We start from the raw sequence: 25,677 nt of genomic DNA, 5'->3' as shown, positions 1-25,677 counted from the left end.
GGGACCTTCTTTTGAGCACTAAAATATCCAAAGACTGGAGCACGCAGACTACTTCTACCTTGCATTTCCTTGCTTGTATTTTGATAATGTCTGGCTTTAAGAAAGGATGTTGATTTGTTGCTTGAACAAAAAAAAAAAAATTGGCTTCTTCCTTCAGAATTTTTCAGCAACCCACATGCATGGCAGGGGTGGAAGAGAAATAATTGGCCTATAACTTTGCACAGCTCAGGGAAAACATACAATTAGCATTGCTGCAAATTGCTCCCGGGTGAAATTGGTGAGATGAAAAGTAAAAAAAAAACCAACGAGTCCTTGAAGTTGGAATACTTCCCTGTTCGCTGTAGGATCTTTATGATCTTAAGACATCAGCTGTATCTTTGGGTCTTGTTTAAATAACGAAGTATCTCCTGAGATTTCTTCTACCAGCGTTGTCAGTGTAAGCATGAGAGACATCAAAGTAAAACTAGGTAACTGGAAACTGGCATGGCAGCGTGGGGTAAGAGGTGAATACTTTGTGCAATGATGCCTGCAGGCTGTATGTTACACATCAAATACAAGCTCTCCAGAGCTTTAAAACCAGAGCACCATAAAACTCTAGGTGACTCCCTTAATGGGTTTTAAAATAATTCTCCCAAGCTTGCTCCCTGTTGTTCACGTAGTCTCTCACCTGTGATAGAGAGCAGCAGCAGGCTGCAGTGAAGGAATGAGAGGGTAGAGGAGATGAAGAACAGGAAGGAGCCGGAGGCAGCTGGGAGTTTCACAGTGCAACATAACTGGTCCCTCACTTCCCAGGGCTAGGGGCCAGGTGCAAGGATGCTTGTCCAAGGGAGAGTGAGGAGACGTGCCCAATCTTATGTAAAGTCATTGCGAACTGGGCAATGATTTGCCTTAAATTCTGTGTGTTGCAGTAATATCTATGTGTGGTGAAAAGGATCGCTTGTACCTTAGGCATGAGATGGGATTTTGGTAATTTTTCTCTCCTTCACATGCAGCTTGGTGTTCTGAGCTCTTTCCTTTACAATCCTTTTTTTATTCCACATGTAAAGTCTGAAGAAGTTCAACAGGCAAGGATCATACAAGTTGGGAGCAATTCAATGGAGCCAATCTGAACAGCTTTCTATGGGTTTCTTGAGGTCATAGGGTTTAGGAAGAAGGAATCCCAAAGGATCCAAATCATTTTTCCACTCAGCTCTCCAATTATACGCCAGCGTGTTGGGGAAAAAAACAACCTTGATGCACCAATGTCAAAGAATAAACTGTTTGTAAGGGAAACTGTTGATCACAACCTGAACCTCTGATTAACCATCTGAGGCAAGCAATGAGTCAGCTGCAGGAGCACAGGTAAAGGTAACTCAGCCGTGCTCCCAGAAGGGATGGAGCTTGACTCCACCTCTCCCAGATCCCATTTAAAGGCTGACCATCACTAAGGTAGCATCTCTTTCTGAGGATTGCTCCTTTGTGGAGTTCTTGTGGTGAATGCCTATCCTGAAGGCCTCAGAATTGGTGAGTCCTTTTCCTTGGTTACCCTCTGGCTACTTATTTCTGACTGTATTTGTACTATTCCAACTATACATTATACTTGTATTATTTCCACCATACACTATTCCTTCATCTTGATTTGTTATGTTGTATCATTAGAATGCACCCCAGAAAAGCCTGAAATGCCCCTTTTTCTCATTGAATACTACCAAGAGCTACAGCCATGGAGAAGACAGTTGTAGTGCTTGTGATAGAAATGAAGTCCTGGGAAGACTCAAATTCCTGTGAGGACATCTTCATCTGTCAGCCCAGGTGAAACAGAATCTTTACACCTTGGAAAGATCCCAAGGAAATGCAAGTCCTGATTAAAAGGATTTATGACCAGGACAGCTTGTGGGTGCAAACAAAGAAAACCCACTTGTGGCTGTTTAAAATAGCATGTAGCAGCACCTGTATCCTTGGTGATGCCAATGGCAAGGAGCCTGAGCCAGAGTCACCTGTAATTACAGCAGGAAGGTGCCTTTAATTCATGGCTCTGCCAAAAAAAAAAAAAAAAAAAAAAAAAGAGGGTAATTTATAGGTAATAGGGAGCAGGTGTGAAAACCCCAGAGATGCTGCCTGAAAACAACCATGACCACTTAAATAATCAAATCCTAACCACTATTACACCTCTAGCAATGGCTTCCTCAAGAGGAAACAGTGCTGCCATTCTGTCCCTGCATGGTCATCTAATTGGGACTCTTCAGAACAGCCAGACCATGAAGGAGAAGTTTACTGCCAACTCTGCATAGGAAATGAGAACCATGCCCCTGTCAAATGGATCCAGTCTGCTTTGGTAACAGAGGCAGAAGAGGTAGGGACTCTTGCTAAGCATGTAAAAATGGTCATCTGGAAAAGGGAGCCACTGTGGGGTAAACCTAAAGAAAGTGGGGGTTTGTGGTTCTTTTATTGTGTCTTATTTATTTATTTTCCTGCTGTGGGGGTTGTTAAACTGAAAGTCATGCACAAGCGGTGTTGCCGTTGTCTTGAATCAGGTGGATAAGATCTATTAGGGAGCAGCAGCTTGTTTGTAAGGCCAGGAACAAAGACCCCAAAAGAAGTTAAAGCTCTTTTTTTCTGAGAGGATGGAATTATAGTATCTTATCCATTCATAACTCTATTTCTGTTGAAGAATTTGTGTTATGGCAGCTAATCCATGACAGATTCCAGCACTAGAAGCCTGTGTGTGGTTTTTAGCTGGGATAAGCAAGCCATAAATGTGCATCCTGCATTGGAAGACAGTGGTCTGGGAAAGCAAGCAGCTGGTTGGGTAGTTCCACCTGAGTTTTATTTCCAGGTGCAGGATAACAGTGAAACTTGTGCATGTCTCCATGTTTCTGGTGTGTGGTGAATGATGCATGCAAGCAGAATGGTTACAACAGTAATATTCTAGAACTCTATTTTACTGCAGACTGGGACTGTGGGGGTCAGTGGTGTCTAACTATGTAGCCTCAAATTACAATGATATGCTGAAAGCATTAATGTGTTAGAATTGGAAAAAGAGCTGCAAGATGCATATCCACACGCGTACTGAGGTGATGGGATACCTTGGATTGTGTTCTCAGACACCAACCTGAGTGCAGTTGTACCAGCATCAGAAATCCAGCTTGAGTCTCCTCCAGCTTTATCTTGCTGGCTTTTTAGCTGATTTTGATTTTAACTTTTGGAATTGTGTGTTTCTTGGGCCACGGGGCAGTGTATTCAGCAACTGGCCTGATGGTTGCTGATGGGTTTCACCTGCTTAAAAGGGGGAAATGGATCCCATCCCGGGAGCTGGCAGGGCTCTTTGAGAGAGCTCTAAACTAGGCATGAAGGGAGAAGGGGATGATGTGGGATTGCTAGAGATGAGCCTGGGGGAAACAATATCAGGGCTGGTGATGAGGCCGATGTATCAGCTGAAGAGCATCTACAGTACTGCTTGCAGCACGGGCAACAAACAGGAGGATCTGGAAACCATAATGGCAGGCAGACTATTAGTTGCTGTTACTGAAATGTGGTGGGATTACTCCCACAACTGGAGTGCTGCGATGGATGACTATAAGCTCTTCAGATGGATAGTCGAGATAGGAGACACAGTGGCATGGCTCTGTATGCTAGGGAGTGTTTCAGTGTTGTAGAGCTTAGGGAAGGCAGTGATAAGGCTGAGTTCCAATTGGTAAGGATGAGGGGGAAAGCCAACGAGGCAAACATCCTGGTGGGGGTCTTCCCCTTTAAAAGGGATCAGATACCTTGGTGTGGAAAATGCAAACTCTGAACCATTTAATTTAAATGATAAAGGCTTTAAACAATATCTTCTAGTGCCAAACTAGCAGTACCTCTCATGGAGTAGACTGAAGGTTGTTTTGGTCCCTTTTCATTATGCAGAGAGGTCTCTGTTACTCCAATCTGAGCAATAATCCAAATCTGAACTGAGCTACTGTTTTAGCTATGTGCATGCATTAAATAAATTAGCAACAGAAGACATAATTTTGATAAGCTGAGCTGAATCATATCCTTTGAAAGGAAGAATGATGCATTTATTTGTTGAGTGGTAGAATGTATCACAGCAGTATAAGGAACAGGGAGTGAATCAAATGGCTCAATCATAAATCATCCACAGAGATGTCAAAATGCATCCCAGTTTCCTACAAAAGCTGGCTATTTAGAACAAGCTGTTGGAAGACTGGCTAGAACTAATGTGAATCTATTCTTGCTTCAGATCTGAAGGCTAAATAAATACGTATTTACCTAATCACAAAAATATGTTGACATTAATGATTACTAGAAATCCCCCACTTAAAGAAAACATCTGTATGGTAGAAAATCCGCATGTTTGGAGATTCCCAGTTAACACCATCACTTAAAACAATTTCCCTCAATTTAGAAGTTTCTTGCTATGTGACAGTACTTTGTTACAGCTGCTTTTTAGCTAACTCCACTTCCTTTTCAGCTGTCTGATGGGATCCGAGTCAAGCTACACTGGAGGATTTCAGTCTATCCCAATCTGTCACTTAGAAGTGGCTCCCTTTACTAATTCTTTCATGTAATACCAACAGTAAGATTCCACCCTTAACTGAAGGTACAATAAAAAGGAGAGGTTATGCAAAGAAGAAAAGTATAGACTCATCCTCAGTCTGTAAATACCTCACTGGGGAAACAGTTTAGGATGTGAGAGAACTTTATCCAGAAGGTAAAGACACAGGGACGTGTCACCTCTGGAAAAGACTGAAAAAGAAGCCTACTGATTTTTACAGCCAGGAAGGTAAGGGCTCTCCAGCTCTTACAGTTCCCATGCACTAAAATGAAATGGCTTTGTTTGAATGTGAGAAGAAATCTACCTCATTCTTTTTCACATTCATCTTAGTGCGATTTCAGAGGGTAGAGAAAAGAGAGAGTACTACTCAAATGAAAGTGGAAGCTCTTGACTACATTGTTGAAAACAGGGAGAAGCTAGAATCAGGAAAACAACTCTGAAATATATCTGATGTGGCTCCTTGCCAGTCAGAGGGACCAAAGCCACAGGAGCCTTCCAGTGGAGCTCTGCTGTAGGGATTGGTCTCTTTCTCCCTTCCATTTGTGCTTAGTACAGTGGTCTTTGCTGAGCTGTAGCTCTGGGTGAGCTGCTTGGCCTCTGTTCAGTAGCTCTTGGCACATGCATAATGCAATTTAAGAACGATCACACTGTTGGTGCCATGATCAGATTCCCTATATGCTTGATCCTCTCACTCATCTGTCTATTCTCGTGAGGAGTCTTTAACATTGTGGTTATAAACATCCACTGTAGTATTTCCATATCATTTATTGTTTGGTATTTTTTTTTCACTGAGTGGCAGTTCTGTTTGCCTTTACTTTTCTAGCATCATTTAGAGAGCTCATATGATGAAGCTGGCTCTGGTTGCACTGGTGCCGTCAAATCACCAGCTCCTTCCTGGGTTGTGTGCTGTAGTCAGATGTAAACTGTTGTGCCTGATCTTGGATTATGGGTAAAGTCCTCTGGTTTATGTGCTGCATGAGCCCAGGGTAAGTTGCCACAGTGGTCTGTTTGGCTTTGAGCTATGAAAACAAGAAATTATCTAAATGAAAGGCTAAAAGTGGAAGGCTTTGACCCAAAGGGGAGACAGCAGCAGACCTTGTTGCCTGGTACTTTTGAGACCTTGTTGACATTAGATGTGGTAGACCAAGTATAAAAGCATGAAAGTAAAGAGTAAGCATTCCATCAGAATACATTTTGAGCCTGAAAGAAAAGTGTATAAATTGAACCTGTCTGGAGCTGGAAAAAAGGAGATTTTAGTTAAGTAGGAACTGCAGTTTACCCAAAGTGTGCAAGTCAGAAGAGCCAGGGGCAGGACTGGTGCCACAGGCAAGCATGGCCAGGAGGAGGCAGAGAAAGATGAACTTGGTCCATGGAACCAGAGCACTTGATTCTAGCATCATAGAATTATTAAGATCATGTAGTCTAACCATTGGCCTACCACCAATATTACCTGCTAAACAATGTCTCTAAGAACCACATCTCCACAGTTCTTGAACACCCCCAGGGATAGTGACTCCACCACCTTCCTGGGCAGCCTCTTCCAGAGCCTGACTGTGCTTTCAGAGAAATCCTTCCTAATATACAACCTGAAAGAGGCTTCAGGTATTGTTAGCCACTTCTGGGAATCCAGATGCTGCACCTTGGTTTGTGGTTGCTTTGACATGCCCCAAACTCTGCACAATAGATTGTAAGGAACTGAGTTTCAGAGTGCTTTGTGTACACAGCTGAAGTGGTAGGAAGACCTATAGCAAGAAGAGCAGTGCTGCTGCAGTGGGTCTACAACATGTGAAAGAGGAAGTCCAACACATTCAAATGCAAATTACAGACCACAGCTGAGCAGAGGTTAAACCAATCACTCGTGCTCTGGTGCAACTGTTTACTTGATTCTTTTGCTGTGAGGAAGGACAAGTTATATCAAATGAGAGCCCCAGTACTTTGGAAATGGTTGGACACCCTGGAACAAAATGGCATCAGGAAATACAAGGACAACCTGTGGATCAAAGGGTATGAATCCAGGTTTCCAAATAAAAGGGTGATTATGTGAGCAGTTAAGGAGGGATTAGAATTGTAGGTGATAATAGTAAGCAGCTGGAAAGGGAGACCATAAAGAGCCAGAAATAAAATAAAAGGCAGGTGGAAAACAAAAACCCAACAGATGAGGGAGGCGTGATGGGAATCTTACCCCAATTAAGGATAACAAACATGAAATGAGGTGCTCGGTTGCTCCTCATGTTCATGTAAAAATATGGAGTAGGGCACTTGGAGAGGAGCTCTAACTCCATTTGATACACCAGCTAGTTCTGCCTCTTCCTGGGTTCTGATTTGGGCAGGAGACTGCCTGTCCCCTGAAGGAGGGATCCTCTTAAGAAGTGTCTTTGAAGCGTTACTGAAATGCTACTCTTGTTCAATAGGATTGTGGTCAAGCAGACAACTATTCTAGATGCCTTCAGCATTTCCTTTATAGTAGATGCTTCTTTCTTAAACAGCTGCTGGAGGCTCAGTGTGGCCTGCTGGGATTTCAGGAAATTAGAACATGACCGTGTTGAGCTGTAGGGGAAAAAGCCTCACAGATTTTGTTAACAGCACTGAACGTTTTGTGCCAGGAGCTGTTTTTCTTCTTTACTGCAGGCCTGTAGCTGGGACTGAACCAGGGTACTTTACTGATACAGAGAGCCGTGTTTGCTTGAGCTACAGCACATAGTTGTTCTTCAGTGTGTTTGAGGCTCACAAGAGCCGTGTCTATGTCCTGTGGCTGACTTGCCTGCAGATCAACTGCTAAGGGTGAGTCTTAGAGGAAAATTGAGCTATTCTGCCTTTTCAGCAAGTTTTTGCTTTCTTATGCAGCTAGACTACATTTAATGTTCAAGAAAATGTCTTTTACACACAAGTTGGAACCATCTTTGATTGAAAAACTAAGATTCCATTATTTTTAAGTCCTGGTTCCTCATGACTTTATGTTTCCTTTTCACTGCTCAGGGAACTGTTGAAGCTAAAGACAGCACCACATGACGGAAAGGAAGGAGTAAAGCCAAGTGAACTTGAATTCGTTTTTGCTCTTCATTTCGGAATAAGAAGCTGACCCAAACCCGTCATATTGGTGTGTGCAACCTGATCACTTCATTTTAGCTCCCCTCTTTTTTTTTTTTCTTCCTCTTGAAAGAACCATCAGGTTCGTATTTGGAAAAACAGACAGAAGGTAAACATCTCCTGGCACTTCCTAACCAAGTTTGGGAGTTTTCAATGCTGTTGCATCCATCAGGAGGCAGGTGAAGAGGAGGGGGCAGGCTTGTAGAGAGAGCTGAACCACTTGTTCACCAGATGCACCAGCCATCTCCCCATAAAGACACAAGCTGGATCGTCTACCACCAGCAAGTACTGCATGAGGTTTGGAGGGTTTAATGCAGGCTTTGTACAGCAGTGCTGCTTGTCTTTGTTGCCAGCAGAGGTGGGCTGAAGAGAAGCTTCCAGATTTTATCACATTTTAGTGGAAACTGGCATTCAAAATATGCCAGGCTGTGGGGTCAGGATCTCAGATGGCATGGGCTGAAGTTGCTTCGCTGCCTCTTGCTGTACCATGGCACTGCATAGCTGATTTGATGATAATACTTTTTAGGACATCACATCTTAGATCACAGAGATCTTCTCTCTGGTCTTAGACCAGTAATGCCAAGGTCTTCCAATCACACCAAGCACAGATTAGTTTGCAGGAGCTACTGATGGCCCCCATGGAAAAAACATGAAAACATATAATTCATTTAGTCACATCCAGCATCTAACTGCATTCAAGCTAGTCTCTTGTTCTGCACAGGTTCCTGACTTGTCCTCTGCATGACTTCTAGTGGAAAGGTTGCCAAAAAGGCCATGAAAAAGCAAATACCAGCGAGTTCAGTGCTTTCCTCGCTATTCACTCATGTGCAGAGCTGATGGGTTGTTTGTTAACATTTTCCCAGTCGCATCTTCCCTTGCTTATCCCTAGCCAATGGCAACCTGCCAGAAATATCTTTCTAATATCAAAATAATAAAATTATTGCAGTTGGAGCCGCCTCAGAATCGGAATGAATTTTAAAGGAGAAATCTCCTACGACAGCAGGGGAATAGTAATATATATTTTGAGGTCAGATGAAGTTCTGTGGAATTCTGAAGTTGTTTCTCCTCCTTTCTTCAACTAGTTCCTAAAATGTTCTCTTAAACCAAAATAAATCCCACATTTGTAACCAAAGTTATTGTCTCTGTGAATGCCCGTGACAGAGAAGGAAATTGTGTAGTAAATATCAAGTTTCTACTTAAAAAGAGGCTAATATAAACAGTGAAGGAGAACTTGAATTTGGAGAGAGTGTCTCCCAGGTCAGGTCTCTACAAACTTCTACTGGATGCCTGATGGGTTGGGGAGGGAATGGGGAGGTTGGGCAGTTTTTCTTACATGCCATAAATGAACATGAGCTTCAAATATTATGAATGGTCCAGTGATGCTGGGTTGGGATTAGAGAAGTGCTGATCACTTTGTGCTTCTTCCAGAGACTCCCTATTGTGAATTTAGGCTAGCATCCATGGTGTGTCAATTCAGCTAAACATGTTATTTATGTGACTAACTTGCATCCTGTTGAATGGGGTCACCCACTGCTCATGAAAGGAGTTTGTTCTATTGGGTCCTTTCCACTCCTTAAAAGAAATTAATTAATTTTATTTTAATTATTTATACACCATAATATATTATATAAATTATTTAAAATTATATAATATTAAATTTAATATTATATTTATGTATAATATACATTATAGTATATATTATTTTATAATTATAAGAATATGATTTATAGTTTTATATAATATATTTCTTTATTACATAATTTATTATTTTATATATACCTGTATGTTTTATTTATTATTTATTTTAATTAATTTTAATTTCCTGACAAGAAAAAAGGGAAAACAGAAATGCAGGAAGGATGCTGAAAGTTCAGACTTCTGGTCTCTTGTGACTTTTAAGATGGCCCTTATTGCTTTGCCTCCCCTCAGAATGTTTCAAGGTGCCCTTGGAAGCTGTGGCTAAAAGGCTCCTGTGAGAGATGCTGGGAGGGATTCACTGTTGCACTTTTGAGGTCTGATGCAAAAAAGCCTTTGACTTTTTAAGAGAGTTAGTCTACATATCCAGCTTATTGCAAGGAGCCAATATCTGGATTCCGTGATGGCTTTCCTCAGGCTTTTGCACCACTGCTAATGTAGATTCATTTATCCTTGACTACTGTCAGTTTTATCTGTCCAGAGTTATACTGAAATCAGTGTTGTTCTACTTATTTTATGTTCAGACTAACACTTAACTCCAGTGAGAGAGTTTGGCTTCTACTGGGTGATGCTAAGGTATGTTTTGGACACTTCCACTGCAGATTATATCAAGAAGAAAATGTGAAGTCTGGGAGCATCTGTGTTCTCCACCAGTTTCCTAGATACATTCAAGGTTTTGTAAGCAGAATAGAAATGGAAAATGCTGCAGCATGTCAGAAGGAGCTTTCCTTGTTTTCTTTCAGTTCTTTGTTCTTTCAGACACTGAGGTGAGGAAAGGTCAGATCACCCAGTTTATCACAGCTGTCTTTGGGGTGGGAAGCACTGGTTCATCTCATCAGAGGAATCAAAGGTGAGTGCTTCAGTGAGCAGCTTGTGTAAGGAGAGCCATAGGATCATAGAATCACCAAGGATAGAAAAGACCTCTAAGATCACCCACTCCAAGTCCATCTACCACCAATATTCCTCACTAAACCATCTCCCTTATCTAAATGTTCCTTGAACACCTGCAGGGATGATGATTCTACCTCCTCCCTGGACAGCCCATTCCAGCTCCTGACCACTCTCTTAGAGAACAGATATTTCCTAACATCCAACCTGAATCTCCTCTTCCCTCTAGTCCTATTACTGGTTACATGGGAGAAGAGGCCACTCCATACCTCATCACAACTTCCCAACCAACAGAGTTATAGAGAGCAGTGAGGACTTTCCCAAGCCTCCTCTTTTCCACATTGAACAATCCCAGTTCCCTCAGCTGTTCCCCATAAGACTTGAGCTTCAGACCCCTTCTCTGGACATGCTCCAGTACCTTAATGCCTTTCTTGCAGTGAGGAGCCCAACACTGAACACAGTGCTCAAGGTGCAGCTTCACCAGAGCTGAGTACAGAGGGACAATAGCTTTCCTGCTCCTGCTGGCTGTACTATTTCTGATACCAATCAGGATGTCATTGGCCTTCTTGGCCACCTGGGCACACTGCTGGCTCATGTTCAGCCAAGAGTCAACCAAGATCCCTAGATCATTTTTCTACACTTAGCTTTGCAGCTGCTCTGCCCCGAGTCAGGGTTGTTGTGGCCAAGTGCTTCTTGTTGGACTTATCCCATTAGCCTCAGCCCCTTGATGCAGCCTGTCCAGATCCCTCTGAAGGGCCTTCCTACCCTCAGGTAGATAGACATTTCCTTCCAACTTACTATCAATTAAGATACTAAGCCAGCTAGTTCTTTACCCAGCAACGAGTGTACCTGTGCAAGCCACAAGCTGCCAGCTTCTCCAGGAGAATACTGCGGGAAGCAGTGTGAAAGGCTCTGCTGAAATCTAGATAGACTACAGAGAAGGAACATGGGAAGGCAGTTTGGACTATGAGAAATGATAGTGGGAGCTATCAAATCACTAAAACTTGTCCCCTGTCTTTCTCATGCTGTTCATATCACAGTTCATCCATATGGTTCCAGTTTGACTCTTTGATGTATTTGATGCAATTCTCACATTGCAGCCCCAGCTCTGCCAGTCCCTCCCAATGGCAGCAGCAAGTGAACTAACTGTCAGCATACACTCAGACATATTAAGCTGAATAAAAACAGGTACATCTTTTTTTGGTGATCGAAAGAAGGAGGAGGGAGGGCAGCTTGGGGGGAAGGCACTTATACAAGCTCTGAGATCTTGGGAATGGGCAGCTTCATATCTTTCGCACATACTAAAGCCATTTCCAACAGGCAATGAGGTAGATAGCACCTGATGGACTGCAGCTTGCTCTGTTGGTGTGTTTTATATTCAGTATTTAAAAGCGTGGTGGCTGACTGCATGCATGCTTTCAGATAGGACACCTGGTTTCTCTGCTGGGGAGATCCTGGATGCAAACAGATGGAGAAGTTGTCAGAGAGAGTCTTGCTGCAGGGTAAAATTCAGCTATGGTTTAGGTACATGGAGAAAATGACATTTAGACATCTGCTGGCCTAATTGCTTCACTTTCTGCCTTCCCTCCCTGTCTCCTGAACCTGCAGGTCTGGGAGGCCAATGAAGTATATTGCTGTGAGATTTTAAATACTTGGCAATGAGGGAGGTGTTGGGTGAAAGATAAAGCAAGAGGTACCTTCTCTTGTGGCATGAGCAATGCAAGTTTGGAGTTCTTGGGCAAGGATTTTGCAAGAGAATCTGTTTTGTAACATTCCTTTTTTTTACTGTAGGCAACATGCTTAGCTGGCTCATTACAGCATTTACCAAGAATTTGTTCTAGGTCAGGATTAATTAATTTGACTGTCAACGTGTCAGTTTTCCACCACTGCTCAGTTTCTTGGTCTTCCTTGGGAAAGAGACATCAGCTCAGGGGCAAAAGCTTATGGTGGTGTTGCAGTCTTCTTTTTCTCAGAAGCTTCATTTATTTTAGGGATGGAAAGATGTTTCCATGCATTTACAAAGCTTTTAACCTTGAAGTTTTTGGAACTGCATGTGGTTTGGGACACTTTTGTATATCAGCAGCAAATATCTTTTTGGTTACATTTCGTTCAGACTTGAGAGAGGATCCAAGGAGGTGACCTGAGAAGCTGTTGGTCCTTCTGCTTTGATCATCTTTTCAAGTGAAATGGACTGTAGATTCCCTATTCCTGGAGGTATTTAAGGCCTGAGGGGACCTTGGGCAGCCTGATCTGCTGCTTGATCTAGCAGTTGGCAACCCTGACTATGGCAGGGGGGTTGAAAATTGATGATACTTGAGGTCCATTCCAACCCTAGATATTCTATAAAATATGGGTACACCACAGTCAAATTGGTGTGAACAGACCAGCAAATCCACACTGAGCCCAACCTTTTTGGATAATATGCAGTCCTGGAGAAAGGCATTGGGTTTGTCTGACCACCTATATTCAGACTGCAGGGTTAGAAGTAAGGGCTTCTACATCAGTTGTTAAGGCACTGAAGGAGGACTGAGAAGATAGGAAAGCAAACATCTGCTTTGCTGTTGCCTCTTGCGTGACTTCAGCCATGTCAGAGATTAATCATCCAAACCTCTCCTCACCACTTTTCTTCACCTATGGTTATGAATTACTAGCTTTATATTAATCAAACTTGCAATCCCTCTACATGTTTTCCCCTTAAAAAGAGTCTGCAGGGTGTTAGCAATGAAACATTACTAATACAATTGCTGTTGATCATTGATACCTGGGATTGTTATCTACTGAGCTTTTGATAGTCATCATTTCTTTTGCTACATTGTCTTCTGTTTTTCTTGTATCTGCCAACATGTCTTGGAAGTGAGCTCCCTAGAATATGGACCTATTTGTGTACCTTCTGCTACTGTGATGTAGGCTTCATGTATCACCAGATACAGATGGCAAACAATGGTCATACGGCTGTTAAAATCCCTGGGGGGCGAGGGGGTTGGGTAAGGAGCACATTAAATGTTTACCATGTTGCTGAGCTCCTAGTCCATATCCTAGGAGTTATGGGACATTTGTCAGGAGAGCTTTATTTAACCAAAAGATCACGCAATCCTTGTCTTCACCCAAGTACCCCATGTCTTTTTCACTGCACATGCTCTTTAACCCAGCTCTTCTGAAGAGTATTCTTGTCCCATATGATTTGTGTTAGCTCTAATGAGAACTATCCATGCAAATCCTCCACTCAGCCAGCAGTGAAGGTTCCTGGTTGACAAGCTAATCTCATCCATGTGGGGAGTTTTTCAATTAGTGTCTGTACAGTTCAGTGAAATTAGAAGTCATTAACTTTTAAAAAGAAGAAGAGTTTAATGTCCTATTTGTGGACCTCGGGCCTTGTACTTGCAAATGTTGACTGCTGCACAGTGTTTGATGCACAAGAGAAACCTGTTGATAAAGACAGTGTAGTCAAAAGATTCTGGAGATGGCATTCAGAAATGTGCAGCTGGCTTTTATAGGAGTGGAGAAGATCTGGGCACCCGTGTATAGCCAGTATCTTCATTTCCATGTATGCTTGTATGGATTTCTGACATTGTCTGCCATAGACAGTGGGGAATGGTCTGGTGCAGTCCTTAGAGGTGCCGCACTAAGTACTAGTAAGTAGTACTAAGTACTAGTAACTAGTACTAAGTAAACCAGGCTGGAACCTGTTCTGGGTTTAGTGAGTTGATGTGTCCCAAGGCATATGTGTGCTCACCTCTCTTATTTTTATAACCTCCCTGGTGTCTTCCTCTTTTTCTTCACAGATGTGAGATGCACACTTGGAGCTTTAGTCTGGAATTGAGTGAAATTCAGGCTTTCTGAATCCAACATCACTCTCCTGACAACTATTGCACGACTACAGCCAGCACATGAAGTACCTTTTCACATTCCTCCTGAATCTGACTACAGCTCAAGAGAAGTGTATGTGATATTTTCTCCTCCATCCAGCACTCAGCAGCACCTTAAGGCAGTGAATAGTTTCAAGAGCATGCACTGTGGAAACAAGCACTGCTGGAAATAGCTGGAGCCACGATATGTATGTTAAGACAGAGTTCTGCTAGATGCATGATGATGCAGGCTTCTCCATGCCTCTCCACCCAGGTGGGATTAGCCTAGCCACATCCCCTGCCATGCACTGCACACCCCGCAGGCATGCAGGGAGCTCAGCCAGAAGAACCCACACGTAACAATGGTGGGTGAAATGCCAGATTCCAGGTCAGAGACGGGTTAGGAATGAGAAAACACAAAAGAAATGCAGCCCAACTCATTCCACGGACCCACTGTCCAACTGTTGTTGCATCTGTATGTGTTGCAATTATGGTATATAGCCAACTGAGTGTATCTGCAGAGCTGGCTTGGTCCCTAGCATGAGAATGTTCCCAGACATGCTGCAGAGTGTTTGCCCATCGTATGATACATACAGCATTTCTTTCCCTTTGTTCCAGAGGGGAGCATTTGGTGTAGAATTACTTGGGTGCATTGCAAAAAAATAAAATAAAATCAAGTGTTGCATTATGAGAGCCTGCTCATTTGGAAAAAATAAACAAATAAATGCAGAAAGTCATGTAAAATATGAAATAAACACAGAAGAAAAGAAACCCTGAACAAGAGCCAACGGCATCAAAATCCCCATAAATCGTGAAGATTTCAGCACTGTGCTGAAGTCATGCAATCAGGAAGATTGTGGTGCCTTGAGGAATGACGCAGTGCAACTTGTAGCCCACACATAGCTTGCCTGCTGTGTGTCACAGCAGCTAAACAGGCTAGGTAGAATCCGGCAGCAATCAGATTCTCCCAGCCTGAGCCCCTCACCACACTGCTTGGCTGCCCACAGCATGCAGAGCTTCCAGGTCTGGGGAAAAGGCTGTATGTGGTAAGGAAGGAGAGGGAATGCAAGGCTAAGCAAGCAGGATTGTCCTGGTTGTCTTATTAAGAAATAGTTATTCAAGGTTTTTGCACTGACTCATGCTGCAATAGCATCGCTGGTATAGATTAGAGTTCTGATTATGACCTTGCAGCTCTTCAGAGGGCTTCAGAGAAGGCTATAGATCTGCTTACCTGCATTAAGCCAAGATCAGAGATGCCATCAAGGTTATAGGGAGCTAGCAGAGATGGTGCCAAGTGATAGGGGCATGGTTCTGTGAGTCAAGTGTCAAGACCATCCAGCTGCTTCACTGTCATGTGAAGCATGATTATCCCAGTTACTTCCCTTCAGTAAAACTCCAGATTTCTTCACAGATCCACTACCAGCTCCTGGTTGGAGGGCTGTACAATGCTTGCTTTGATTTCTTATGTGGTTTTCTTATGATGGAGGCTCATTGCCTGCTCAGATGCTTTCTGAAACCACTTGACCTTAACTGCAGTTAATTTCTGGGGCAAGGCTGATGAACAGCAGGCCTGCAGACTGCCATCCTCAATCAGAGAGGACCAGGGACAGTGTGTCCTCCTCTCATCCTGCAAGGAGAGGCAATCTGTGAGCTCTATGGAAGCCGGATGCCAGGAGAGCCAGCACATCCTGTCTCCTTACACCCTTATACATCATCAGCCTATCTCCTAAAGCACTAATTAACTATATATTAATGAATGGAACTATCGCTATAGTCTTACTGCAAGTTCTGTGTTGTTGATTGCATTGAAATCAGTAATAAATCAGCAAGATATCAGCCTTGCTTTTACTTGCATTTGCATCCCTGGTCATTCTGAGTGTTATTTCTATGCATCCGTTTTGAGGAGGACTAAAGCATGAACACACTGGTATGGTGAACTAATTTCAGCTCAGACTAAAGCTGATAATACTGCTTAGGTAATGATCATCCTGATTCCACCTATGTTTTACATGTCCCAGACCTTTATTTAGTGCCTTTTTAGCCACAGGGGAAGAACTGTAGGCTTTGCTACTGGTGCTGCTCTTGAAATGGTACGACTTTGCTTGCTCGGCCCTCATGTTTTGAATCACTGCTGCTTTGGAAGGGATGTGAGGGGGGGAGGAAGTTGCTTTCTGTCCCCTGGATGCTATTAAGAAAAATCATGAACTGTCTGATCATTATTTTTCCTTATTTTTTGGTCTTAAATGCCAGGAGTAACGAGTGTGCTAAACCTCACACCGCCAGAAATCCAAGGAAACAGAACATCTATTTATAAAAATAAAAATACAAATTGCCCCCAGCGTTCACGCGTCATTAGAAAGCTGAACCACAGGCCCCAAAAATCAACCCCTTCCCTCTGAACATGTGCTCACAGCCCGGCACAAAGCCACTCCATAAGGAGGTGCAGGGAGAAGCCAAGGCACCACTGAGCCCCCGCAGCCAGAAACCCCAGGAGGTGAACCCTGGGCTCCCAGGGAAAGCAGGAAAGGTCATTAAGATTGGGGACAACCTGCTGGGTTGGTTTTGTTTTGCCACTTTCATATGAAGCTTCAGTGCTGATTGGGTCTGCTTGGAGCCCCCCAGCACCTTCATGGGAAACTGGACAATCCAGTGTTGTTTCCTTGGGCCAGCAGCACACATTTTGAGGTCTGGTTCCCTTTCAACCTTCCAGCAATCCTTCCCAGTGCCTCGCTTGAGCAGCACCTCACTGACATTGAATGACACAAAACAAAGGATGCTGTTCTTATTTGCTCCCTCGTTTTGTTCCCCTCAAAATCAATTTGTGCTCAGGCACAGAAACAAGAACATAATCTGGCTACAGACCAGAATGTTGGTTCAGATCAACAAAGTTATATCCACTTCCATTTGTTAGTAGAAGAAGATGATTTGTGCCTGAACAAATCTTTATATCCTCTCCTTGTGCAAATGGAGGGTGTTTTGATTTGTTTTGTTTGTTTGTTTTTTGATGTCTTTTTCCAAAGGGTCTGCTACAAAAGGAAGAGCAACACCTGCTGAACGCTGCAGCCAGGGATAGCAGTGAGACCAAAGGGGTGGCAGAATGAAAAACAGCCCCTCCGGAGGCTGTGTCTGGTTCTGACAGCCAAAGCCCCGTGCAATGCTCTTGGTACAGTCCCAGGAGCCAGAGCTCTTGGACAGGCTGTAAAGCTGCTGGAGAAGGAGAGCTGTCAGGTGCAGGAGGATCAGAGCAGCTCCTACTTCCTCATTTGTGTAAAGATGAAAGGAGAAAGCAGACACACGCACACATGCATTTCAAAAGAGCAGATGATTGTCTCCAGTGGCCAGCACAGGCTGCTTCTTTCTTTGCTTCGAAGAGCAAGCCAAGATGCAATTAAACTCTAATGACAATTAGACCCCTAGGAGCCATAAAAGAAGTAGGAAACTGCAGCTAAAATGGTATTAGGCTTGGAGAAATGAGAAAAACCTTGCTTTTCTTTCACTCTTCTTCTTTTCACTCGTGTATCCTCAGATTAGAGGGGCTTTATTATTTTACTGATGGAAAGATGGACTTCTCGTCAGTAAAACTCCCACAGTAAGTTGAAAACTGACATTTCTATGAGAACTGCCTCAGGGAAAGAGTGGAAAGGAGAAATAAGATGATTTTCATTACATGCTGCATAGGAGAATTTTTTGACCCTCTGCTTTCGAACATGAGTCTCGCTCTCACTTTCCTGGTAGGGAGCAGTACAAATATCATAGAATCAAAGAATGGTTTGAGTTGGAAGGGACCCTTAGAGGCCATCAGGTCCAACTCCCCTGCAATGATTAGGGACACCTACAGCTCCATCAGGTTCTCAGAGCCCCTCCAGCCTGACCTTGGGTGTCTCCAGGGACAGGACATCCAGCACCTCTCTGGGCAATCAGTGCCAGCACCCTGAGATACCAAATTCAGCCTTTTCCTTTCCCCAGCTCTCTTCACCATGCCAGAACTGCTATAGCAAATATGTGAGATGAGAGATCCAAGGTTTGCTTAACTCACAGACAGTGCATTTAGAGCAAAGTGAAGTGCCTTGAGAACACCACCCACAAAGGATGCATCTTGTGCATATTTGCAGGATTTGCAGGAAATCTGAGCAGGTTCTCAAGCCTGACAAAGGTTCCCTGAGCATGCTTCTCCACATGGTGGCTGGTCACTGCTCCAGTGGCACCAGTGCTGCTCTGTCCCAGCCAAACAGAGGCTATCCTGTGATTTACAGTAGGGGGAACAAGACTGACTGTTAGCTCACTATAGGAAAAACAGGTTTTATACCTTGAACTCTTTTCCAGAATCTCTCCTCCAGCAAAAAGCTCTCGTGTCCCATCCAGCAAAGGGATGCAAGCTTCTGGTCTTAATTACAACGTTGAGCTGGGTGGTTGCAGACATGATGGTAAGGCAGAGAGACCTTTACCTCTCTGATGAAGCTGAACACTGGCTACTTGGAAAGCGCTGCAGGTGGGAGGTAATGGCAAGCTGCAAAATAATGATGTTTACTCATCCATCTCTTCCTTTTAGCTTGTTTACAGTAGAGCTAATCTATGCTCAAGGAATGAAGGCAGGCTGCTCAGGACTGTCAGCACGCACCGTTCCCAAACCCATGAATCAATCACTGCGAGTCCCAAACACAAGCATAAAATATCTCAGACAAACTCAATTTTCCAGCTTTGAAACAAGGACTTTTTTTTTTTTTTCCTTTTACCATTTTAAGTCCAAGATTTAGTGCAAAACTGACAGGCTTAACTTGTAAAGTAACTGGCAAATCTTGAAATAATTGTGGTTTTCTCCTCCCCAAAGGACATTGCAAGTGACATGGTTTTTCACTTTAGTGATAGATGGTACTTGCAGGCAAGTATTTAGATATCTAAGTACTAAAGCAGCCACAGGTCTGGTTCCTATCAATAATACATTTTGTCACAGAGAAATTGAAACAGCATGGATACCACACATAGAAATGGAAGGGAGAATTATATGTAAAATTAATTTTCCCCATAAAGGCACCAAGTTTCAGCTGTCTTACTTCACAGGAGAGTTCGTGGATGTTCATTTCCTGGGGATTGCCCACCCCTAAGTTTTACCTTTGATTCTGGGTACCAGCGAACAGGCTCTCAGAGCAGCCATGTGATGGAAAGGAAATTTAGAAGCAAACAAACACTCAAAGAAAACCACTCCCACCCCTCACAAGCCAAATTAATGGAGCTGGTTAGACTGAAGTGCCTTTAAGCCATAGCCAGGGACTGAGTTGAGTTATGGGATGTGAAAGCAACCAAATGGCACGTGCCTGTGAGTGGCAGGGGAAATATTTCACCCAGCTCAGGGCACCATGGAAATCTTCCTCACCAAACTCTCAGAACATTAACAAGTGTTAATGACCCCCTTGCTGTCCTCAGGGCAGTGGAAAAGCAGTCATGTCTCCTGGCTGCAGAGGGGATTATCAGGCTCTAGGATCAGCCTCAGCTCCCTCACTTTTCAATTCTTTTGGGATTTCCTAAAGTGAGAGTAGTTTTAATTACCTAGGCAGAAACACACTGAGCTACACTGTTCTCAGGCAAAGACCTGTCCAAAGCAAGCGTTTCCCTGAATAAATAAATCTGAAGGACACAGTGTCTTCTCTGTGCACAAATATCAGGGGGTTATAGGACTGATCTGAAAACTAGAACTTCTGCAGTGAGCATCCAATCGAGCTGAGATGTTTTGCTGGGGAAAAATCTGTTTTAATCCTTGCAGTGAATGAAGCTGGCAGATCTTCAGAATAGACTTGTCATTTTGGGGGTGTTTTGAGTCAGAGCTGCACTGAGGCTGCTTTGAGTCCTCCCAGGACCTCCCTAGAAAGCCTCATCCCAATGGCAGGATATCCATCCTTCTTAATGAAAGGAAAGGAGGTCTGAACCATGGCCAGAAATGGCCACAGATAGGACCAGACAGCTTGTAGCAATGGGCACATAAAGGCAATATTGCCTTCCATTTGACTCATGCCCCCTTGGATTGCAATTCTCACATCCTTCTGGTTTCTGGTTTGAATTGCTTCATGGTCATTTATGCAGTGGGGATACTGGGTCATTCCTCTGCGGGATCATGGACCTGGTGAGGTATGCTCCAGCCACATTGAGTGTGCCTGCTGGAATGATCCTTTTGAGGAATACTGAATGAGATCTTGGGCCCCACCTGGCATGTATGTGAAGATCCTATGCACATCAGAATCCAAACAGCTGCTTCAGGAAATGGTGGGGTCAGACAATGAGGCACCCAGTGGCTTTGGGCAGTATCTGAGGCTTTGTACATTGACAGTTCAGAGTTGGGCATCTCAGTGGGCCAAGTCCTAAGCAGTTTGTTGGGTGACATAAAAGGTATTTGAGACAGCTCCCTCTTGCCTTGCCACATGTGCCATTCCTTCATGCTGTCAGGTATTGCTCAGGTATAGAAAGGCTCCATTAACTCACCTCACTCAGATGCCCTCCAAAACACCGATGGGATTTCTTATTTGTTTCCATATTCCCTCCTGCTCTGTCTTGCTCCACTTTCCTATAACAGGAGGTTTCATAAAGCACTGTCTGAATCCTCTTTCATTTCTTGAAGGAACAGAACTATATGTTCTTTTTTTTTCCCCCATTGTGGTTCCCAAAACGTCTACATCTCATTGGTGGTGTGGAAAATTCCTTCACTAGTATTTAAAGCCATTTGGATACAGAGCTGGATGGAAAGTCATTCCCACCAACAAAAATGTAGCCTTGCATTTTCACTGAAATTTGTTTTGTTAATGAAAGGGAAACGACAAATCTCTTACATGAAGAAGCAATACTTAAAAATGTTAGGCTTAGGAGTGCTAACTGGCTCTATTAATGACATATGTGGTCAGTATTTGCTTATCTTCTTTTAATTAATAAGGGATGTTTCAAAAAGCATCGACCTTCCTAACTGTTCGACATTTTTTCTTTCTTCGTGCTATATTTAGAGAAGGCTTCTTCATCACTTTGTTCTATAAATTTCATTTGCTACTGCAGTCATCTCATTGCTGTTCTTGACCCGAGGCTTTTAAGCTTTTAGTTTGGAAATAACTGTTGCTAAGGGACGTTTGTGATGCCAGTGAGATGGTTTCCCTTCAGACAAAAGGGATTATAGGGAAATCAGAGGCAGGGAGAGCAAGTCTGTGCTATGGTTGTAAAGGAAAAATAAAGGGTTAGGGTTAGGGTCAGGGTCAGGGTTCAGATTAGGTTTAGAGTTAGGTTTGGAATTAGGGAGAGCAAGTCTGTTCTATGCTTGTAATGGAAAAATAAAGGGTTATTTTTATGGCTATAATTGTGGTTAGGGTTAGGGCTAGGGTTCGGATTAGGGTTAGGTTTAGGGAGTGCAGGTCTGTGCTATGCTTTAATGTAAAACTAAAGGGTTTGGGTTAGGATTAGGGTTAGTGCTTCAGTTTTATATCCAGCTACCTGTGAATTTGGGCTGTTGAGGTAGTAACAGTGGGCTCCCTACTCTGCTCTAGCAAACACAGTTGCTTACCATTGCTGAATGGTGAAGGTTAAAATCTTGTTTCAGCCCTCTTTTTGCTCTGTATTGATTGTATTCTGTCTGGCTCTGAAGGCTGTGAAGACATAAGGTACACCAGCCCCTTTGTCAGCCTTGCAGGGTGGCAGCTCGCCTGTGAAGGCTGGCCAAGTGAAAAATAGCCAACAATGCCTTTTTTGCTGGGTTTTTGTTGGTATTTTTAACATTTCTCCTTAAACAAAAGCTGAGAAATCAGAGCAGGTAATTGCAATTTTCAGCATCAAGTAAATTATTATAGCCATGCTATAAACCCATAGGGATTTGGGAACAGAGTTACAATGAATTCAGTGCCAGAGACGGAACAAGGAGCCCTGAGCTTGCCTTTAGGAAAGAGTAAACTGGGCACTGCTTTAAAAAACAGCAACTAGCATGGAACAAATTAAAAAGGGAAACAGCAAACTCCTCTGGGATTCCATAATAATTTAACCATTCCTCTGGGACATCTGAAGTTTGGAGGAAAGGTGGAGTGGGGGAGCTAAAAATGCTGCTAACTTAGAAGGAATGTTTGCAATAAAAAAGGGACCCATGTGAGTGTGCCATACCCTGATTTAGTCAGAGAGCAGATGTGTGCGTCCATAACCTCATCTTTTTTCCCCTTGTTTCCCCTCCTGTTCTCTTCACCTCTCTCCTTCCTCTCCCTCATTTTTACAGCATTTACACCTGCGTGATTGAAGGAGCGGGGTGGGAGCTGCAAAGTTCAAAGCTTTGGGCATGTTAGGTCAGGGTACAGTGCAATAGCACCATAAATCAATGGGCAGAGGACGGGGACAGGGATGGGCAGGGAATGGGGACAGGGATGGGGACAGGGATGGGCGGGGGGGGCAATTCAAAAATAAACCATGTGTGACTTTTATTTAGCTCTGCTGCTGCTAAAGGGAGTTCACAACAGGGTTGTGGAAGTTTCATCTTTGGCTGTTTTCTCCCCTTTCCAGCACTGTGTGCTATGGGATGTACCCACAGCATATACTGCCACTGTCTCTTTCTTTCCCTCTCCCAGAATCACCTGGGAGCTACCAAGACATCCTGGTGTCAACAGCACTTGTCTACATGGGCCCAGACTGACATCCAGCTGACTGCTTCCCATGCAAAGAGCCTTGTTTCTACCCGAGAAGGCAGATGCTTAAAGGCCCAGAAGAGGCAGAGAGAGCAGGAATCCAAATCCCTCTCACCTATGGGCATTTGGTACACCTTGGAGCTTGGGCAGGAGCAAGATGCATCCTTCACACATGTATGCACACGTGTGTGTTTCTGGGGGAGAAGCTGAGGGGACGTCTCAGCCTATAACACCAAAGTGAAGAATGTGAGCTTTTGATTTATTAGCAGAAGAAGAAGGGAAGAAATAAAACTCCCAACTGCCCAAAGCCCAAGTGTGATATACAGAGCGTTGAGGCAACTTTCATCATGTTTTTAATGTGGTTTCCTTCATCTTCCTGGGCTTGCCTGTTTGCAAGAGCACATTGTATTTAGATGATGCATTTACCAGACCACCAGGAGATGCTCCCCCTTGTTGGATTCCCTACCCCACCCCACAACTGAACCTAACAACAATAACAAAAAGATCCGATTTGTTCTTAAATACAGGCTCCACTGCATACAGACATTTTGTGCTCGTGCATTTAATTTCCAGTGAACTCATTAGGATATGATGGAACAGGGATGAAACAAAAAGCTTTGTTTCTGCAGAAAGAGAGGGGAACATCTTGCCTGGCAATTTCATTCTCCTTTTAATACACAAAGGCTGTGTCAATGCGGGAATAGAATGACCTGGCCAGGTTGTAAGACATGGGCACAAATTTCTGTTGGACTTTCAAAGTCAATGTGAATCAGCAGCTCTCCTTAGTTTGGTAGTCAGAGCCTCAGAGGAGATTCAGAAGAGTGCACCTTCAGAAGGCCATGCACATGTTTAAGAACCCCCTCACCTGGATTAGGAAGTACAGATATATATTTCTATGTGGGTTTTAGCAGAGACTGTTTTTCAGCTGCAAGCAGGGAGAGGAGGAATTGCAGATACTTAAGAGTTATTTGGCCAGTTGCACTTGGGATTGGACAGCTCTGGCTTTGGAACATGTCCAGAACAGGTGTTTGTCCTGCTTTAAGCCCAGCTGTGCTTTGTAATGTCAGTGGTTTGGCTGAAGCTTATGACTTCACCTAACCTAGCATTGCACAGATCTGTTCGCCCTAAGGTGAACATCTTACAAACTTTGCCCTTATTCTCTAAAGAGAATATTCTCCAGAGAAGCCAGTTAGTAGAAATATTTTCACTGTTGTGTATACAGGGATAGACAGGTTAGATGTAACCACTTCTCTTCTTCCTAATGATGCTTGAGCAAGGATCCGACCAAGAGCCTCATCCCTCTTGGTAACTGCTGTGCATATCCTATTCCACCACAATCCCCATGACACTGTTCTTACCTGGCTGTGTAGGAGTTATCCCAGCCTTCAGACCTGGGCTTCCCCTATGCTGCTCTGCCCCACACCAGTAGGTCCTCCTGAGGCATCACAGCTTCACTCCAAGCTGCCTCTCAACACTGGCTGCTCCCAATAAGCATAAGCAACTGACTGCACCAGTTCCTCCATGCTCAATGCAAACTGCAGCAATTGGTGGGAAAATTTCCAATGGGGTGTCCCAAAAGTCAGCACCCATTAGAGAAATAAAGGAAATGTCCAGAGAGAGAAAAATGGGTGTACATCTGCCTGAACTCACCATGTCAGCAAAATGCACTGCCAGCTTGCAGCACAATTGAAGCTCTCCTGGGTTAGGAAGAAGTGCTCACTTCTCAGCCCTATATGCACACATGTATGAGGGTGTTAAAGCTTCAGCCATCATGGCAGCAATGGATATGTAGTGTTTCAATGCAATGAATTGGCCAACAAAATCAGGAGAGTGTGACTCCAATGGTGAATGCTCTTTCAGACAGGACAGGTCTGCCTGCTGCCCAGACAAAAGTGTTGGAATTTCCAGGCATGTTATTCCCATGCAAAGGTAATCGCCTGCAATAAATAAAACAGCATCGTTGTGTGTTTTTTTTTTCTCAATAGAAAGCAGATTATGATGTATTAGGCGTCAACTGTCACTGCAGTTGTGGCCCAAGTGTTGGAAATGCTATTATGGAAGTGCTCGTAAAAGTTTAACAGAGTTGGAAAACCCTGCCTGCTGTTGCTATCTGCCTTCCAAGCCACCACCCCCCCCCCCCCACCCCCCCTTTAGTATGCTGGACCTGTCCTGCTATAAAGGCTAGAAAGAAATACCTTGACGTCTGAAAAGGAAAGCATGTTGTTGGTGAAAACAGGCATCTCGATTGCAGCAGAAAGAGACATACAGAGTACTTGCCTTCTGCAGTTTCTCATGGGTGCGACATGCAGGGCTCTTCCGTAAGCATCTCCTTGTCTTGCTCTGCAGCCAATTTGGCAGCTTCTGTTCTGAGCTATGGAGGATCTCAGTTCTACCCAAGCTCTGTCGGCAAAAGCAGCAACCGTCGCATTAACAGGCAAGGTTTTATGGGTCCACTAATGGGAATAACACAGTACGAAACCTGGCCCTGTGCATTTTTCAGGCTTAAATCATGGTTCTAGAGCCAAACAATGCCTGAAATTGCATGTTGAAAGCCTAGTTTTCAGAGAGTTCTGTTTTGTTCATTATTTCTTTTCTTCCTAAGTGCAGTTCTAGCACCCAAACTTTCAACCTGGTAATTACCTGTGATCGAGGAAGTACCTTTTCTACCTCACTGTCCAACCTGAGCCTTCAAAACTTGCAATTCAAATGTCTTATTAAGGCCTTCGAGCCTGAATGCTGGGATACCAGTTCAAACGTGGAACACTGTCTATAAAACTTTTTATATCATCTACAGTAATATTAGAATCATATTCCCTTGACCATCCTTAGAAAAACAGTTCTTGACACACTACTGGGATAAAAGAGGGGGAACACATGGTATCAGTAAAAACTGAGTTAACATACCATTCCAAGCAATAACATTACACTATATAGTGTAGGAACAAGCCAAGAAGTAATAATTATTGGGAGTAAGTGGAATCAAGAACTGCCCCCAGTGTTG

The 25,677-nt window shown here is 43.6% G+C and overlaps 1 long non-coding RNA gene across 2 annotated transcripts; it reads left to right on the top strand.

The window, feature by feature from the left end:
- The first annotated feature begins 1,446 nt into the window (after positions 1-1,446).
- Positions 1,447-8,097, top strand: LOC140255045 (uncharacterized). 2 transcript variants are annotated; one of them, XR_011904371.1, is made up of 4 exons: positions 1,447-1,503; positions 2,155-2,332; positions 7,160-7,312; positions 7,508-8,097. It is a non-coding gene; the product is annotated as an uncharacterized lncRNA (long non-coding RNA). The 2 variants fall into 2 exon arrangements; XR_011904370.1 differs by lacking the exon at positions 7,160-7,312.
- The last annotated feature ends 17,580 nt before the right edge of the window (positions 8,098-25,677 follow it).

The sequence above is a fragment of the Excalfactoria chinensis genome, chromosome 7 (assembly GCF_039878825.1).
Source record: "Excalfactoria chinensis isolate bCotChi1 chromosome 7, bCotChi1.hap2, whole genome shotgun sequence".
Lineage (NCBI taxonomy): Eukaryota > Metazoa > Chordata > Aves > Galliformes > Phasianidae > Excalfactoria > Excalfactoria chinensis.
Note: the sequence above shows the minus strand (reverse complement) of the source record. Positions and strands in the feature narration are given on the sequence as shown.